Genomic DNA, 16404 nt, shown 5'->3' with positions numbered 1-16404 from the left:
GAGGAGAGAAAGAGAGAAGGGAACCCGAGGCCGAGTATGCCCACTTAGCCCATCTGAAACCGCTCCTCTGCTTCCTGGCGTGTAGACCCGAGTCACGGTAGCGCCCCCAAACCTTAGGAGCCCCACCGGTAGCAGGGGTCCTCTCATGGTTCCCTTTTTAATTTCCTTAGTCGTTACACTTGCCTTTGATTTCAGTGGTATCAAAAATGGTGTTTTCCTGCCAGGTATTGGCGTCGAAAATGGATCAACCCAAAACAAACTCATTGGCATCGAATCGATTCCGACTCATAGCCGCCCGTGGGTTAGGGTAAAACTGTCCCTTTGGGTTTTCAAATCTTTATAGCAGTAGACAACATCCTCTTTCTCCCTTGGAGGAGCTGGTGGTTTCGAACTACTGACCTTGCATTTAGTAGCCCAACACGTAACCCACTAGCGACCAGAGCTCCTTGGAAAAGGAGTGAGAAAAATTAAGTCCCCCGGAGTGGTTTCAGGGATGCAAGGGGTCTGAAAGCTTTGAGGAATGGGCCCTGCTGTTTCTGGCCGGGCTGCTTCGAGGGATGGTGGCTCTGGAGGCTGAGCCACTTTTGACAGGTGGATGAATAGGTCTTGGTGAGTGATGCCCCTGTGGTAACCTGTCTGAACAAGTTTTATTTTTATCCTGGCAAGTGGGGTGACAAGAAAGCCATTATCTCCAGTTTTACTTTATTTTACTTAGGCAGGGTGGGCAAGGGTGGATGTTGAATTACCTAGTCGTTTTGCACATATTCCTTCCTGGGGTGACAGACCAGTCACTAAGAGAGACTCAGGCTTAAGACAGTCTGCTCAGCCTTGCTCTTCTACAACCCCACCCACCTCGTGCTCAGCAAGCACCACAATGAAGTGCGCTACACTGCCAAGTCCACATCGTTGGAGTCCCAAGACTTCTGGATTTGGACAGTTTCTTATAGCACTGTGCAGTCTAGGACACCACTTTCAGTGATGGATGACAGTGAGATATCTGTGTTTTCCTTCCATGATTTAAGGCTTTACCATGTGGGGGGAAGAGTTATCTGCAGCATGATCATCATATAGATTTCAGACTGGTGTGTGGTGGCTTGTGCGTTGCTCTGATGCTGGGGGCACTGGTATGCCACTGGTATTTCAAATATCAGCAAAGTCGCCCATAAGAGGCAACTATCAGCACAGCTTCCAGACTGAGAGTAGGAAGAAGAACTTGGTGATCTCCGTGTAAGGGGGGAAATTGGCTCGTGAAACCCTTATAAATAGCAGCAGATTGTCGTCTGATAGATCTCTGGAAGATGAATCCTTCCGGGTGGAAGGGACTGAAAAGACTACTGGGAAAGAGAGAGGTCTTCCTCAAAGTAGAGATGTGGATGGAGCAAAGTTCTCGGGACGCTCCTTCGCTGATGCGCACAACTCAACATGATTAAGGGGGGGGGGGGCTGCAAATATCTCTTAATAATGGGAATGTGGGAGGTACAGATTGAGGAGTATTTGAAATTATTAAAAAATCAGATAGAATAGCTTAAGATCGATGTCCTCGGCATTAGTGAGCTGAAATGGACTGCCATGTCTCATGTTGAATCGTAGAATCACATGACCTACTACACCGGGAGTGACAAACTGGGGACAGTAGTGCCACAGTCGTTGTCAGAAGTGACATTCCAAGGTCTGCCCTAAAGTACAGTAGCTGTCAGAAATAGGTTAATACCCATTCAGATATAAGGAAAGTAATATGATACTCAAATTGATGAACCAACCTGTAATACCAAAGGTTAAGAAATTGAAGATGTTTACCAACTTATGCAGCCTGATATCAATCAAACATACAATCAGATGCATTATCAAGTACTGGTGATTAGAATGTAAAGAGTGAAAGAAAGAAGGACAGTGGTTCAAAAATGACCTCGATAAGTATGTCCAAGTAATTCCATGCTTACCTTTTTTTTTTTTTTTTTTTTACACTGGATACTTTGTCCCTGTCAGAGATGGTAAATTAGAGAAGTATTTGACTCATTAGGTAGGTACTGTGAGATTGGGCAAGACAAATGGGTGTCATTCCTACCTAGAAGCAGAATTTTAAATGTGGTGAAAATGTGAAATTATTCACTACAGATTAGTAAGTACAAGTAAGCCTGTGTATACTTTGCTTATTGGGTAATGCTATGAAACTGTGTAGATAGATTAGCAATACATGACAGATAGATAAATAGATAATCACCTAGAACCAGTGTCTGGCTTCATTAATTACTATCACTATTATTACTAATACTTCTTCCATTTATTACCATTGCTTGGTATTCACCAAAAATTAATCAAGAAATACTTATGACCACTTGGGGAGATAGTATTATATAAGAAGACCTTGATTCTCAATCGTTTTTGCTCTAGGATTTACATATATACAATGTATCCTACAAAAACTTGAAAATAAGAAATTAAAGATATATTATTGCAGAGAGAGGTAACAAAGTGTACCTCTTAAATCTTATTTAACAATAACGATTTATTGAATGATAAGAGCAGCCTGGTGGTTACAAATTGGGTTGCTAACCTGGAGGTCAGCAGTTTGAAACTTCCAGCTGCTCCTTGGGAGAAAGATGGGACTTTCTACTCCTGTAAAGAGTTACAGTCTCAGAAACTCACAGGCGCAATTCTATCTGTTTTACAGGGGTGCTATGGGTCGGAATCAACACGATGGCATTGAGTTTTGATTTTTTGTTTTGTTGTTTAATAGCTTATTTTAGCAGTTGAAACCTAAGAACGTATGTTAGAAGTACTGCTAACAGGCAGCTAATCTCTAAACATGCACATTTGTACTCTAAACCTATTACCTTAGAAGATGCTAGAAAAAAACAAGAATACACAAGCTCATCATTACATCCCATAGCCTCTGAAGAATTCACTTATGAGATAGTGAAAAAACAAACAAACAACATCTTAGTGTTTTTATGAAACTAGTTTGACCTCATAGACACACTAACAGGGTATTGGTGACCCCTACACTTTAAGAATCACTCTTTCAGTCCCTGAAAAAATAAGATGGTGTCTAAATATGTTTGGAAGGCAAAAAAAGAACTTAAAAAAATTTTACCAGGGTATAAATATTGCAGTGTATTATGCTCATTAAGCTAGTAAACAATGATTAGATAATGACATTTTTCTTAATTTTGATGTGCCAGATTAGAATTAGTTACTAATTTGATACAGTAGAAAGAAAATATAGAGGATGTGGGACTGAGCGTCAGAGGTAGTTTCTTAAATAAATTCACTAATGCTAAAGAGATTTTCATCAAAATTATTTCTACCTTAGAAAACTGAACTTAGAACATTAGTGGTTGGTGGGTCAGGGATGGATGAGAGAGGCTATTGATATATTTTAGACTTACAGCTGAGGGGTTTAAAAGCTGGGTAAAAATACATTCAAATATAGGCTTGCATGTACTTATACTCTTCGGAGTCAGGGTAGTAGCAGAGGATATTTGCCTGTATGGAGAACTCTTGGGTGTGTTTCATTTCAGTGGACAGAAAGAATGGGGAGAGACACTTTTCTAGCCTAAGGAGGCTGTTAGAGGCGTTTAAGGGATGGTAGGTTAGAGACAGGCCCAAGGAAAAGGGTATAAAGTAGATTTAAAGGGGTAAAGCAGAGGGTAAGGCCCGGGCTGTGATAGATGCACCAGAGAAAAGAGGGCTTCAAAATAAACAATGCTTCCCCAGCTAGCACAATGTCCAGCCACACCAGTCTGTCCACCTGGCTTGTACAGCAGCGCTCTTTTTCATGGACCCCTAGATTCGTCAGAAGGTGCTCTCTCACCCCAACACTACTGGTATAAATTGACAGAGAAAAATACTGCACACCAATAAAATGTCTCTTAAAGAGCCATCCAAGTATACTTCAATTGGCTAAACAGACTAGTGCTGTGCACTCGATTCCAATGCATGGGAACCCCATTCTTGTCAGGAGAACTGGGTTCTACAGGAATTTCAGCGGCTGGTGTTCTTAACGTAAATTGCCAGTCTTTCTGGGCACACCCAAAGACTCCTCCAGATCCTGACTAACCAGGCTTTCTCAAATATTGGGATTATATTTGCTTCTCTCCATTTCAAGGAGAATGAGGCAGTTAGAAAGTCATAGTTTTGTGAAGTGCTTACTTCAATAAGCAACATCATGAAAACAGAAAAAATATTGAAGTTGACAGTTTTATTGTATTTATTTTATAAGCTCCACAATCAAGAGGGAGCCATCAGGAAATCAAACAGTGCATGGGGCAAATCTGCTGTCACTGACCTCTTTAAAGTGTTGAAGTGTAATGAGGTCATTTTGAGGACTACAGTGCATCTGTATTTTCAGTCACCTCATGTGCATGTAAAACCTGGACAATGAATAAAGAAGACTGAAGAATCATTAGTGGGTTTGAACTAACGCCTTTTGCAAAGGATATATTGCGTATACCCTGAAATTCCAGAAGAATGAGTAGGTCTGTTTTGGAAGAAATGCAGCCAGAATGCTCCTTGTAAGCAAGGATGGGGAGACTCCATCTCATATCACATGCTTTGATCATATTATTATTTCTCCAGTTTCTGGAGAGAGATAGCATGCTTGTAGAGGGCCAGCAAAAAGAGGAAGACCCTTAACGAGATGAATCGATCCAGTTGCTGCAGCAATGGGCTCAAAGATAGCAATGATTATAGGGATTGCACGGGCCCGTTAGTGTTTTCTCCTGCTGTTCATGGGTCCCTGCGAGTTGGAACCCACCCACAGCACCTAACATCCACAGGGTAGCCTATTTTCATCCATTCTTCCTATTTGGTACTCACAACCTCCAAGACACTCTGTAATTCACTGAAAGGACACAAACTGAGGAAGGAAAAACAACCCCAGAAAACAACACACCTTCCTGTGTAAACTGCAATACCCTGGTTGTGGACGAAATGATTAAGGCCGTAGGAGTTTAGAAGAGGATAGGAGTCACTCCTAATTGGCAAAATAATATCTGTAACTAATTATTGAGTACTTCCGTGGTGGAATCTGATCCCAAAGTTTCCCCCATCTCAATTAAACTTCACAGCCATCCTGGGAGGCAGGCACAGTTACTTCCATCATATGGACGAGGAAATGGGAAAGGCTTGCCTGAAGTTTCAAAGTCAGTGAGAGAGATCTATCCCAGGTTGCCAGCGCCAAGCTAATGTGCCTAGCCACAGGTTCAAAGAGGTTTTGTGTCGTAATATTAGAAATCAACCTTGAAGGGAGGTCGGATCTAAGGCTTAGATTCTCAGCAATTCATCCATTTCCACAGCTGTGAAATGGAGAAACTGGAAATACCTCCTTCATAGATTTTTTTATGAGCAAGAAACAAAGGTTTTAAAGTGCCTACACTTTGTGGCTGATATTGCTCTCTGTGTCAATAATAATGATGACAGGATAAGGCTTCCAGGTAAAGGGACCAGCTGAGGCCAACTACAAGGCATCTAACTAAGTGCACTAGATGGAAGTCACTGAGCCTCTGAAACACTCATTAGGGAGGAGAGCACGTCACAAGCTAAAGAAACCATTATGGGGGATGTCCACAAGCTAAAGAAACCATCTCCAGGGGATGTCTCTTGATTGCCCTGAATGGGTCTGGCCTTTACACTGACCCATATACCCTCTTACTAATGTTGGCTTTGCCTGTTTTCTGTTCCATTAGCGTCCACTTTGTTGCATTTTGGATTTAGATGCTCAGTAGCCACTGGGAAAGGTAATGGCCTCAAGAAAAGGTGGCTGGCCTCTGTGGAGTGGGAGGCAGTGGTCGTGCCGTCCTAGTGATGGTGCTAGCTGACTAGCAGGAGACAGCTGAGAGGTAGAATAATATCCAGTACTCTGAGGAAGCCACGGGCCTCCCAGGGATGAGAGATTGGTTGGGCACAGGTGACTAGCCTTATATATATATATTTATGACTCGCCTGTTTACTTTTTTCTTTATAGGAGTCCTGAGGGGGGTAGTGTAGTGGGTTATGCGTTGAGCTACTAGCTACAAGGTCAGCAATTTGAAACCACCACCTGCCTCAAGGGAGAAAGATGAGGCTTTCTACTCCAGTAAAAAATAAGTCTCAAAACCCACAGGGGTCGTTCTCCTTTGGGGCTCCATGAGTCCGAATCAACTTGGTTGCAGTGAGTTTGAGGAGTCTGAAAATGAGTTGTCAGCCATAGGAAGTCAACAGTGAATGGGTTTGAAGGATTGCCCTTGGCAAAGAATATTGAGTATACATTACGCAGATTGTCAGAAGGAGTAAATCCATTTTGGAAGACGTATAGCCAGAAGGCTCCTTGTCAGGAAGGGTGGTGAGACTTCATTCCCTATCATCTATTTTGGTCAAGTAATGAAGAGGGGCCAGTTCCTGGAGAAAGACAGCATGCTTGGTTAAGTAGATGGTCAGCAAGATAAAAAAGGGAGAGCCTGAACGAGATGGATTGACCCAGGGTCTGCAGCAATGGGCTCGAAGAGAGCAATGGCTGTGAGAATGGCACAGGCAGGAGTCATTTATTTATCGAAGTAGAGCTAATTCTGGACGCTTAACCGTTTCCTTTGCAAGTCTGTTGTCTTTCATTGTAGTTGTTTCTTGTCTCTTCTACTGAACAGACGGACTTGTGTCTCCATGAATGAAACGCTGCACGAGGCTGTCTTATTCCTGAGCCGACTCGAGAGGCTAGGAAGCAGACACACAAAGAAGGGAGCCCTTAAGAATGTATAGGTTTAGGGATGTGAGCAGGAAACAGAATCTCTGAATTGATGGCAGCAAGGTGACCCTCTTTAGAACCGAATCAGTGGATCTGGTTTGTCCCATGTCAGCTTCTCGGCTGCTTGGCTGGGCAGGGACCTGGGAACTAAGCGCTGCAATGCTCAGAGCGGGCCACTCCGCCTCCACGGGCCTAATCGGGCTGGGTCTCCAGCGCGGCCCTCAGCTTCCACCATGTTTCTGGGTCTGCTTCTTTCAGCTCCAGTGGTTTGAGCTGCTTATGCGATTTACCCAGAATGAATATTCTGAGCCAGGCAGCCAAGCTCTTACTGAGAAAGGCATGTCTCCAAAGTGTTTTTGCGACCACCAACCTTCCAAATCATAAGAGGATTTTCACTTTCTCTCCTAAACAGATCCGTGCTTACTACAGAGCTTTCAAAACTGTCAACCAGGAAAACAGCTTCTCCGGGGAAACAGAAGACCTCCAGGCCTTGCGGTTTCTGTCTGTGATTTCAATTGTGGACCCTTGGATCTTCATCATTTTCAGGACATCAGTGTTCCGGGTGTTTTTCCACAAGATTTTTATAAGACCGCTGATGTACAGAAACTGGCACAGCAATTCCTGCAAAACTGACCTGGAATCCAGTCTGTGACCATGTTTCACAATCTCTGGTAAGCTGAGGAATACCTCCCATTTTTTGACCAAAGAACCATGGTTAAAAAATACACACAACTTACCCTTTAAATTCTTAAAAGTCATATCTCATAGCAAATCCGGATGTGTTTTTTTTAAAGCACGTGATTTGTCTTAGCAATGTGTTGTCACTCCAGATGCATGAGCCAGTTCGGTGCCTCCTTTCATGGTGTGTCACTGCCCGGGAGTCAGTTCTGCGTAGACAGAGTAGAACTGCCTCGAAGGGTTTCTGAGGCTGTCACTCTTCACAGAAGCAGACTGCCTCCTCCTTCTCCCATGGAGGAAGGAGCTGGGGGCTTTGAGCCACTGTCCCTTCAGTTTTCGGCCCGATCTCTAATCTACTAGCCACTAGAGTTCCTGTGGGTTTCTGTAAACCTGCCTGTAGAGAACCTTATCTTTCTCACAGGGAGTGGCTAGTGGTTTCAAACGGTTGACCTTGAAGGTAGCTGCCCAACACATAAACCCGTTATGCCACAGCAAATAAAATATCATACCATATTATAAATGATGTCGAATACCCTACCATGACATTGTTGAATGTCATTGTTCCAGCATTCGCTCTGAATGTCTCTGGTTTAAAAGTGGGTTTAAGACCTAAGAATCTTTATTTAAATGGAATAGAAACATCACTGTTCATAATCATGTGATGGATAATCTTTAAAAGTATGGCAATTTCTTACTTTAGTCTCTCCTAGGGAAACCTGGTTTATTTCCTTATCATAATTGACCCTGCTTAATTTTTTATATTTTGTCAGTTGACCTAAGCCTAGCCTGAATCACAGGTGCTCCTCAGAGAGCTGAGAGTGGACTAGACTAGGTCAGGCGCCTGGAGGCACTTCGTTTGCATGGAGCGGTTAAACAGTAAGAGGATAAAAGACCAGTCCCTCACCCAGAGAAGAACAAATTGATTTTTGTCTTTTTAACTATTCAGGCAGCGGTGTTGGTTCAGGCAGAAATGCTCATGGGGGCCACACATTGTGGTTTGAATTTCTGGAGCTTCCTATTCATAGGTGTATGGTGTCCATGCATTCTGTGGGGCCGGGATGGATATGTCTTTGAAAGTCAGTGATGTGCAATGTGACAGAAAGCTGTGTTTAAGTGTGGCTTTGTGAAACAGCTGGCACTCGGCACTGTAAAAAGAGTGCCCAGGACTCAGGCACCTCTGTTGAGGGTGCTGGCGACCACATCCTTGCCATCGACCTTAACATCAATTTATTACGAAGTACACCCTGCTCTTTTTGAAGACAGTCAGATCTTACTAAGGTTTCTGAGAGCTGCCCTTTCAAAACTTGAGCATCAGAACGTGTTTCAGAAAGAGCACGGCTGAGCACTTCAACTGCACATGTGAATGTCTACAAAGCTAAGCAACAGCTAGGCGAAAGGAACCACGGGAAAATGCCCTGTAGCTATTAAACTCAAAGCCCAAGTCATAGCTAAGAGCCTTCACCTTTGTGAAAAACAGATGAAAGGACACTAGAGGAGTCAGCACTCCAGTGTTCCTTTGTGCCAGGGCACACTCAGACCCAGAGACAGACAGACAGACTACTAATTGACTAGTTCCCAGACTGCGGACTCAAGAGCACCATCTAGAAATCCCTTCCAAAGACAAAACTATTTACTTTATTTGCAGTTTAGCAATAACTCCACTTTCCCCCCCCCCCAATTTGGGTTTTCTGGTATTTCAGATTGATCTCTATGTCTGGGTTTTTTGTTTTTGTTTTTGACTAGAAAAACTGTGAAGAAGCCAAATTATGAATATACGAATTATACTGGGCATAAGACATGATGGAATAGTGCAGCTATTTTCAGAGTTTACCCTTCATTTGTGTGTTTAATGTGTAAGTAAGAATTTGCATTACTGTCAAAAGAAGTGTCTCTTTTTTATGGTCTCCTTCTAGATCGTGTGTTAGCCCAATTCTACAGATAATTTGGAAAAGACCCCAGAGAAATCAATAAATGTAATTGTGCAACATTTTGCAGAGGGCATTATTTTTCTTCAAATGAAAGAAGAGTTCTTGGTTTGCATTTTAGAATAAATTGTTTCTGGTGGTATTTATTCTCTAGCAGTTTAATATTATGAGTGGTTATAAACTATTTTATAAGATTATGAGTTTTTATAAACTAAATATTACTCTAAACAAGTTAGGATAGGTTTACTTTAAGGGCTGTGTTTTTATCAAACATGTAGGTGTATCATCTCAATGCTATATTTACCTAATGAAATTCATGCTATGCTAAAGGCAACTTCCACCTCCCATTCACTGAGTCATTTGTTAGTTTTCACTGTGCCAGGCCATTGGCTGGGTAGGAGAAAGAAGGATAAGACTCAACCCTGGTGTGCATGTTGCTCCTTGTCCAGTGGGGGAGGCAGGCATGTGAACAGAATAGGAGAATGCTAGGAATAAAGGTACACAGTGATACGCTATGGTAGGCCAACTAGAGCTCTCAGGAGAATTCCACAGTGGGAAGAAGCTGAAGGCAAGAACTGAAAATGAGTGAGAATTTTGACTTCAAAATTGCACAAAGAACTCAAAGAGTTTATAGAAAAGAAAATACACATAGCTAATAACTAACCGAGGGGTCAGCGGTGGGAACCCGCCCGCAGCAGGTCGGCAGAAGAAAGGAACCTGGCAATCTGCACCCTTAAAGATGACAGCCTAGGAGACAGTTCTCATAGTGGGTGACTGTGAGTCGGGATTGAGTGGAGGGCACATAGAAACAGTAATACGTGTAGCACAACGCCCAGCTTAAGCCAAGAAATGCAAAAATAAACACTGCCATCACCTCTTAAAACTTCAAGGCCAATAATAGCCGAGAGGTTACTGTAAGGAGAAGAAAAGCTCTGACAGTCTGCTTCCATACGGATTTACAGCCATGGCAGTTCCACCCCGTCCTGTGAGATCACTCGGAGATGCAATTGACCCAAGGTCAATGGGCCTGGGCTTGGAGCTGTCACAGGGCCACTCGTGTTTCTGAATTGAGTTGTTGAATTTGCACGCACACCTTTGCTTGAAATCAGCTGGACCGTGCAAATCAAGAGGTGATCTTTCCTACGGGTCACGTAAATTCACTCTAGAATTTGCTCCTAGAAAATAGCCAGAAGGCCTGCCGGCATAATGTGCCAACCTGTTCTTGGAAGCATTATTTGTAATAGTAACAACAACAACAAAAATGGAAAGGATGCTAAGTAAATGAGTTGTACAGAGATCCCTCAGTAACTGTGAGGAATTGGTTCCAGAACCATTCCTTGCAGACCCCCAATCCACGATGCTCCAGTCTCTTGTATAAAGTGGTGCAGTGCTCGCAAATAACAAGTGTATTCTCCTGGATGCTTCACGGCATCCTTAGATTGCTTATAATAGTGAGTACACTGTAAATGCTATGCAAATCACACTTCATGCTCCCTCTTCAGTGTAAGAGATTGTTCTGACCACTTAACTGTGCCTTTTTTCACCCAAATGTTCTCCATCCCCACTTGGTTGTATTAATCTTTTGGATTGGTTTGTGTCGTCACTCAGTCTTTAAAAAAATAACAGCAATTGCAGAGAAAACATCATTATAATAATAGATGTAAAAAAAGCATGAAACAAACTATTTTAATGTGTGTTTCATACATATACGAGGACGGGTGGGGCTTCAAAAAGTTCCTAGAGAAATACCATTTTCTTTTATTTCGGTCTTGCCATGAACTTTTGGAAGCCTGATGGGGAATGTGTAGAAACTATAGTTAGCAATTTTAAGGGACTTTCATTATATATGTAGTATTTTCTAAGTTTTAAAATACTAAGTATGTTTTTTGTTTTACATAAGGTTATTTTTTAAAGGCATGACTAGAGGTGGAGCCGGGAAACTAGGGAAGGTGTGGCGAGAGCACGTTCCAGTCTGAAGGAATAGCGTGGGCGTAGGCACACAGGGATGGAGCGTGGCACGCCCAGGTGGGATTGACAGTTCCATCTGCCAGACACTGGGGGTTTATGAGCAAAGGTGACACAGAAGAGCCTGCGGAGACCAGCAGGTTCACATCACAAAGGGTGCTGGGCGGTGTGCGGGTGGAAAGTTGGAGTGATGTGAGGCCCCAGTGGGTGCTAGGGACTTGGAAGCTGGATGGTGTCAAAAGGGCGTTTGGGAAGGTCATGCGCTGGAGGTGTGTTACGATGGGGAAGTTGGGTCACGGGAAGCGTTGTGAGTGGGTGGTCTTGGCCTCTCTGGCAGTGATATCATCCCTGCATAGACCACTGAGCCAGCTGTCGAAGAGAAGGGGCCAGAAGTAGAGCTGGGCTCTATTTGTACTGTGGGCTTCATCACCTCAGAGGAAGGGGCTCCCAATTGCAGTCTTCTCCTTGGGGTGGGGGTGCAAAAGCACCATATTTACACATTTTACACAGCAAGGGCTGGACAAGATAGAGGAGGAGCTGAATGCCAGCAGTGCAGGGGAGACTTGAATTGCCCCACTGTTCAGCAGGCCGCCCGGCCAGGATTCAGACCGATGGAGTCAGCAGTGCCTTTTGTTCTTTCGAGGCAGGTATTGGGTCCCTTTTTGCTATTTAGTTTCAGCACAATCCATATGTCCAGAAAGGAAAGGAAATTCTGGGGCAAAACCAGTCTCTCAACTTTCACTGCCATCAAGGCAATGCTGACTCATAGTGACTTCCTGTAGGTTTCTAAGACTGTAACTGTTTACCAGAGTTGAACGCCCAGTTTTTCTCCCACAGAGCTGCTGGTGGTTTTGAACTTCGTACAATGTGAATTGCAGCCCAACGCTTAACCACTCACTACACCACAGGGCTAACAGTCTAGTTTTCTCCCCTCCCCCACATACCCACACCCACACCCCATCACAATTTAGCTGGAAAGAAAATTGTAGCAACTGATTCAAAGGAAGTTTGAGTTATTCCTAGATTCGAACCATACCCTCCCTAGCAAATCCATGACGGGCTAGCTATCACCTGAGAACTTGTCAGAAATGCCAATTTTCCTGCCACCTCCGCACCAATTGAATCAGAATCCCTGGGAGAGGTGCAGCAGTCTGTGTTTTGACAATTCCTCCAGGCGATTTTCATGCATGTTAAACATTCCTGAAGATAGGCCGTAGACTCCATTTATAATGCTTCCCTGAATTTCGATTCTCAGATGTTTTTGGGAGCGGGCAATGCTTCAGACCTGCATTCTCAGCGTTCCCTGTGTCTTGTTCTTGAGGTGGTGACTTACGGCAGGCAGCCCCCGTCCCCCCAGCCATTCTCATGCTGCTCGAGAGCAGTGCCAAGACTCGGATTGTCCAGGGAGGTAAAGGTGTTCCTTCCAGATGTGCTTTACCTGTGACGAATGAAAGCTGTCGGCTGTGAACAGAGTAGGGACTACAGAGCATCTCACAAAGGCAATTATAAACATGATGTCTAATTTAGAGATGAACATTTTTTAGCTTCCCATGGGATAAAAAGTTCTGCTAAAAAATATGACCATCATTTTTAAAGAACAGCAACAAAATCACTGAAACGTTTATTATGTGCCCAGCAGGGAGGAGACCAGAGAGAGTTCTTGCTTTTATCAAGTAAGGCACGTGAATAGCTCAGCAGAGGAACAGTGCTTTTTTCAGGGAATCAAGAGGAACGTGGTGGGTTGGGGTGCCTTCTGAGGGGCTCTAACGCGAGGCAGAACCATCTCCCTGCAGGTTCCCGGGACCCAGCTTTTATAGTTTACATGTTGCCGTATGATAATGGGGAGCTTCCCAAGCTTCCAGGCGGTGTTCCCGAGGAACAGGGAGGGCATTTCCTGGAATGGGCTGGTTTGTTAAGATGAAGTGCTCGGGCAGTTGGAGTCCAAGTTGGAATCCACCGTGAAGGTTTCTCGGACGCTTCACAGGGTTTAGTATGGGATGGTGCATTTGCGCAGTCTCGTTTCCTTGTGGGGCAGCCTTCCCTTCTCTGCGTGGTGGGCTGTTGACTGCACATGCTTGGTACCTGGTTTTCTGAAAAACAGTTTAGAGGAGTATGAGATACGCGGTTAACTCAGCTTGCCCTTTCATTCCAGGATGTGGGTTTCAGCAATTCTGTGTGGTTTTGTACTGGTCGACTTGCTTATAATTTCCCTTTAGGTGGTTTCTAAGGTGATGTAGCAAGGGGTCTTGGCGTCGCTGCTTGTCTCAGTTAAGGCAGAAATACTGACATTTGAAGCCCCTCTTTCTCACCATATCCTCCATGTCGATGTGTATGTTTGAGGGAGGTGTTGGCACCTCTCTACCCTTTTCCTAAGAAGTCTGCACTTCCATTTGCACCAGGTCAAGAGGGCAGTTTGGCCATCCTCAGGGCACTCAACTCGCATCTCTTTTCAATGTTCGTTGAGTTGGGGAATAAAAAGGAATCTGAAGGGGAAAGAGCAGGGCTACAGCGTGGATGGGGTAAGGGTGCTCAACATAATTCTCGGAGGTCAACCCTTGCTAGCCTCAAAGAATGTGCTGATGTATGGTCATGATTGGGGGGAAATCCTCAGCACATCTTTCCTGGCCTCTCCCCGATGCAGTTTTCCACTTTCTTAAAATTTATTCCTCATGAGCCCACATGATCACCTTTATCATCTGAGAAAATATACCAAGAGTGTTCCCTTTGGAATCTTGATCAAGCAGCCTCTGTGACCTTCTGAACGGACCTGGCTGAACCAGCAGATCCCCTTGCAAGCCACTGCTTAGAACCTTTTGTTTGAAGGCAGGCTAAAACAAGTGTATTGCCAAGATCCGTCCGAAGCAATCCACTAATCACAGACACGTGTTTAAACACAGCTCTTCTGTGGGAGAAAGATGAAGCTTTCTACTCCTGTAAAGAAAAGAGTTACAGTTTCGGAAACTCACAGGGTCAGGTCGACCCTGTCCTATGGGATCACTATGATTTGGCATCGGCAGTGAGCTTGGTTTTGGGTTGGGAGGCCAGGGTTTCTCTAGGTCTTCCCAATAAGCAGGCAAGCTGAGGTCACAGGTAAGGAGTAGTGCTAGGACTTAGGCTTACTCTCCCTGTCGTTTTCCAATTGCCTAACTCATTGAAACAAATCAGCAAGTGTCCCTGATGTCTTGGAGGTGAACATTTCAATTTTCTGAAAAATAAAACTGCATGAACACAAGAGTCACCTCATTCTTAAAACTATCTACAGTGCATGTGTTGAGAACTGATTATTCCCTGCTTACAGAGTCTAGTGGTTGCAGGTAAGGGTTGATCTGCTAACCACGAGGTTCCAAGCCAGCCGCTCCACAGGAGAGGGATAGGGCTATCTATCTAAGAGTTAAAGCCTCAGAATCCCCATATAGGGTCGCTCTGAATAGAACCACCTTGATGCCAGTAGGTTTGGGTTTGGGGTGTAGAGTACATGAAATCAAATGCAGGGAGAAGACACAAACTTCATTTTTTATGCTTATGAGCAAAAACCAATGGGAAGAATAAATGATGGTCAAATCAAATCTAAGAAGAAAACATACATTAAGTCAAGTTCCTGGGAGCTAATAATGATTCTTGTGCTGTGATTGAAAAGGCCAGAGAGAATTAGTCCGAGTGGAGCTAATGAGCTGAGTGGTTGTGTGAATGGGACTCAGAGACTGGCAGCGCTTGCGGCATGGCTGGCCAACGGAGCGAAGGGCAGATTGCAGAATCCCAGGAAGCTTTTGCACTATTCGACAAAGGTGGTGCTGAACTGGTAAGGACCAAGGAATTGGGAACCATCCTGAGGTCTCTTGGGCAGAATCCCCCAGAAGCAGAATTACAAGACATGATGAATGAAGTCGACGCTGATGGGAATGGGACCATTGACTTCCCGGAAGTTCTGACAATGACGGCAAGGAAAATGAAGGCATGGATGGTGAGGACGAAACTAGAGAAGCATCCGTGTGTTCGATAGGGATGGGCCCTGCCCATATTCGTGTGGCAGAACTTCATCAGTGATGGGATGACAAACCTCGCAGAGAAGTTAAGCGATGAAGAGGTTGATGAAATGATCAGGGATGCAGATATTGATGGTGATGGTCCAGTAAACTATGCAGAGTTTGTACTAATGATGACAGCTAAATGAAGACATTGTACAGAATGTGTTACATTGTACAAAATTGTTTCTTTGCCTTTTCTTTGTTTGCCACTCATCTGTAGCAGGTTCCCCCCAACTGCCAAGCAAATATGTATGTGTAGTAGTTAGGGCTTCATTCCTCCGTGTTCTCTTCCCTTATCTTACTGTCATTGTCCGGAAACCTTACTTTATAAAACTGATCAAGTGACATGTTGCATGTGGCTTACTCTAGATATATCTAAGCCCTTCTGTACAGCTAAACTTAGAGGGAATTGGTCAGAGGAGGGAACATTTGGGTTAGGCCTTTTTTAAAGAAGTTTTCTTTAGGAACTGTCCGCATGTTGTTGAAGTGTGGAAGGGTAGCTCTGCATGTGTAAGATTAACGAGTCCAGCTCTTATCTTAAAAATTGAATAGTATTTGAGAGGGACATGATTTGCAATAAGAATTCTTAGATAAGAGATGGGGGCGGAGGGGGGGCGGGCGGTGCTGCAGCATAGACACTCCAGGGTCCAGAACTTTATTTCAGGCAGGTTTATATACACTCCCTGACACGTAGCTGGCATCTGTGACAGGATCTCACACAAAAGGATAGCTGACAATTATTTGAGGATTTACAAAGAAACAGTACATCAGCCAAGAGGTTCACAGACAGGAGGAAAGGAAAAAGTCAGGAACAAGGAGTGACTGATATTTTGCAGACTGCTGTGCTGCCGCAGCTTGGGCAGGGGGCAGGAGGGAGAGTGTCCACCTGCTCTCAGGCGGAGAGTCAGGCCAGATGCTGCATCCTCAGCTCCCAGCACTGAGCCATCAGCGTTTCACACAGCCCTTGAACCACGGAAGGTGGTGCTCTTGGTGTATTGGTTTTTAGACCTGTTTCGGGGGTTATTTGGGGTGCCGATTCAGAAAATTGCACTGAATAGCCTGCAGCAGCTCTAGTTTCTTGGATATGGTGTTC

At 44.2% G+C, this 16404-nt stretch overlaps 1 protein-coding gene and 1 pseudogene across 1 annotated transcript in view; both read left to right on the top strand.

Annotated features, from left to right (window-relative positions):
• Window positions 1-7183: 7183 nt before the first annotated feature.
• The window catches only part of PTGER2 (prostaglandin E receptor 2), a 60019-nt gene continuing 50798 nt past the window's right edge, over window positions 7184-16404 (top strand). The window contains exon 1 of the transcript XR_006679872.1: window positions 7184-7389. The gene's annotated coding sequence lies outside the window, so the exon portion shown is untranslated. The remainder of the gene's footprint in view (window positions 7390-16404) is intronic.
• On the top strand, window positions 15005-15457 carry LOC101650188 (annotated as a pseudogene).

Source organism: Echinops telfairi, unplaced genomic scaffold (assembly GCF_000313985.2).
Source record: "Echinops telfairi isolate 266 unplaced genomic scaffold, ASM31398v2 ScPeMD7_18;HRSCAF=68, whole genome shotgun sequence".
Taxonomy (NCBI): Eukaryota; Metazoa; Chordata; class Mammalia; order Afrosoricida; family Tenrecidae; genus Echinops; species Echinops telfairi.
The sequence above is the reverse complement of the archived record's forward strand: the minus strand, read 5'-3'. Positions and strand labels throughout refer to the sequence as shown.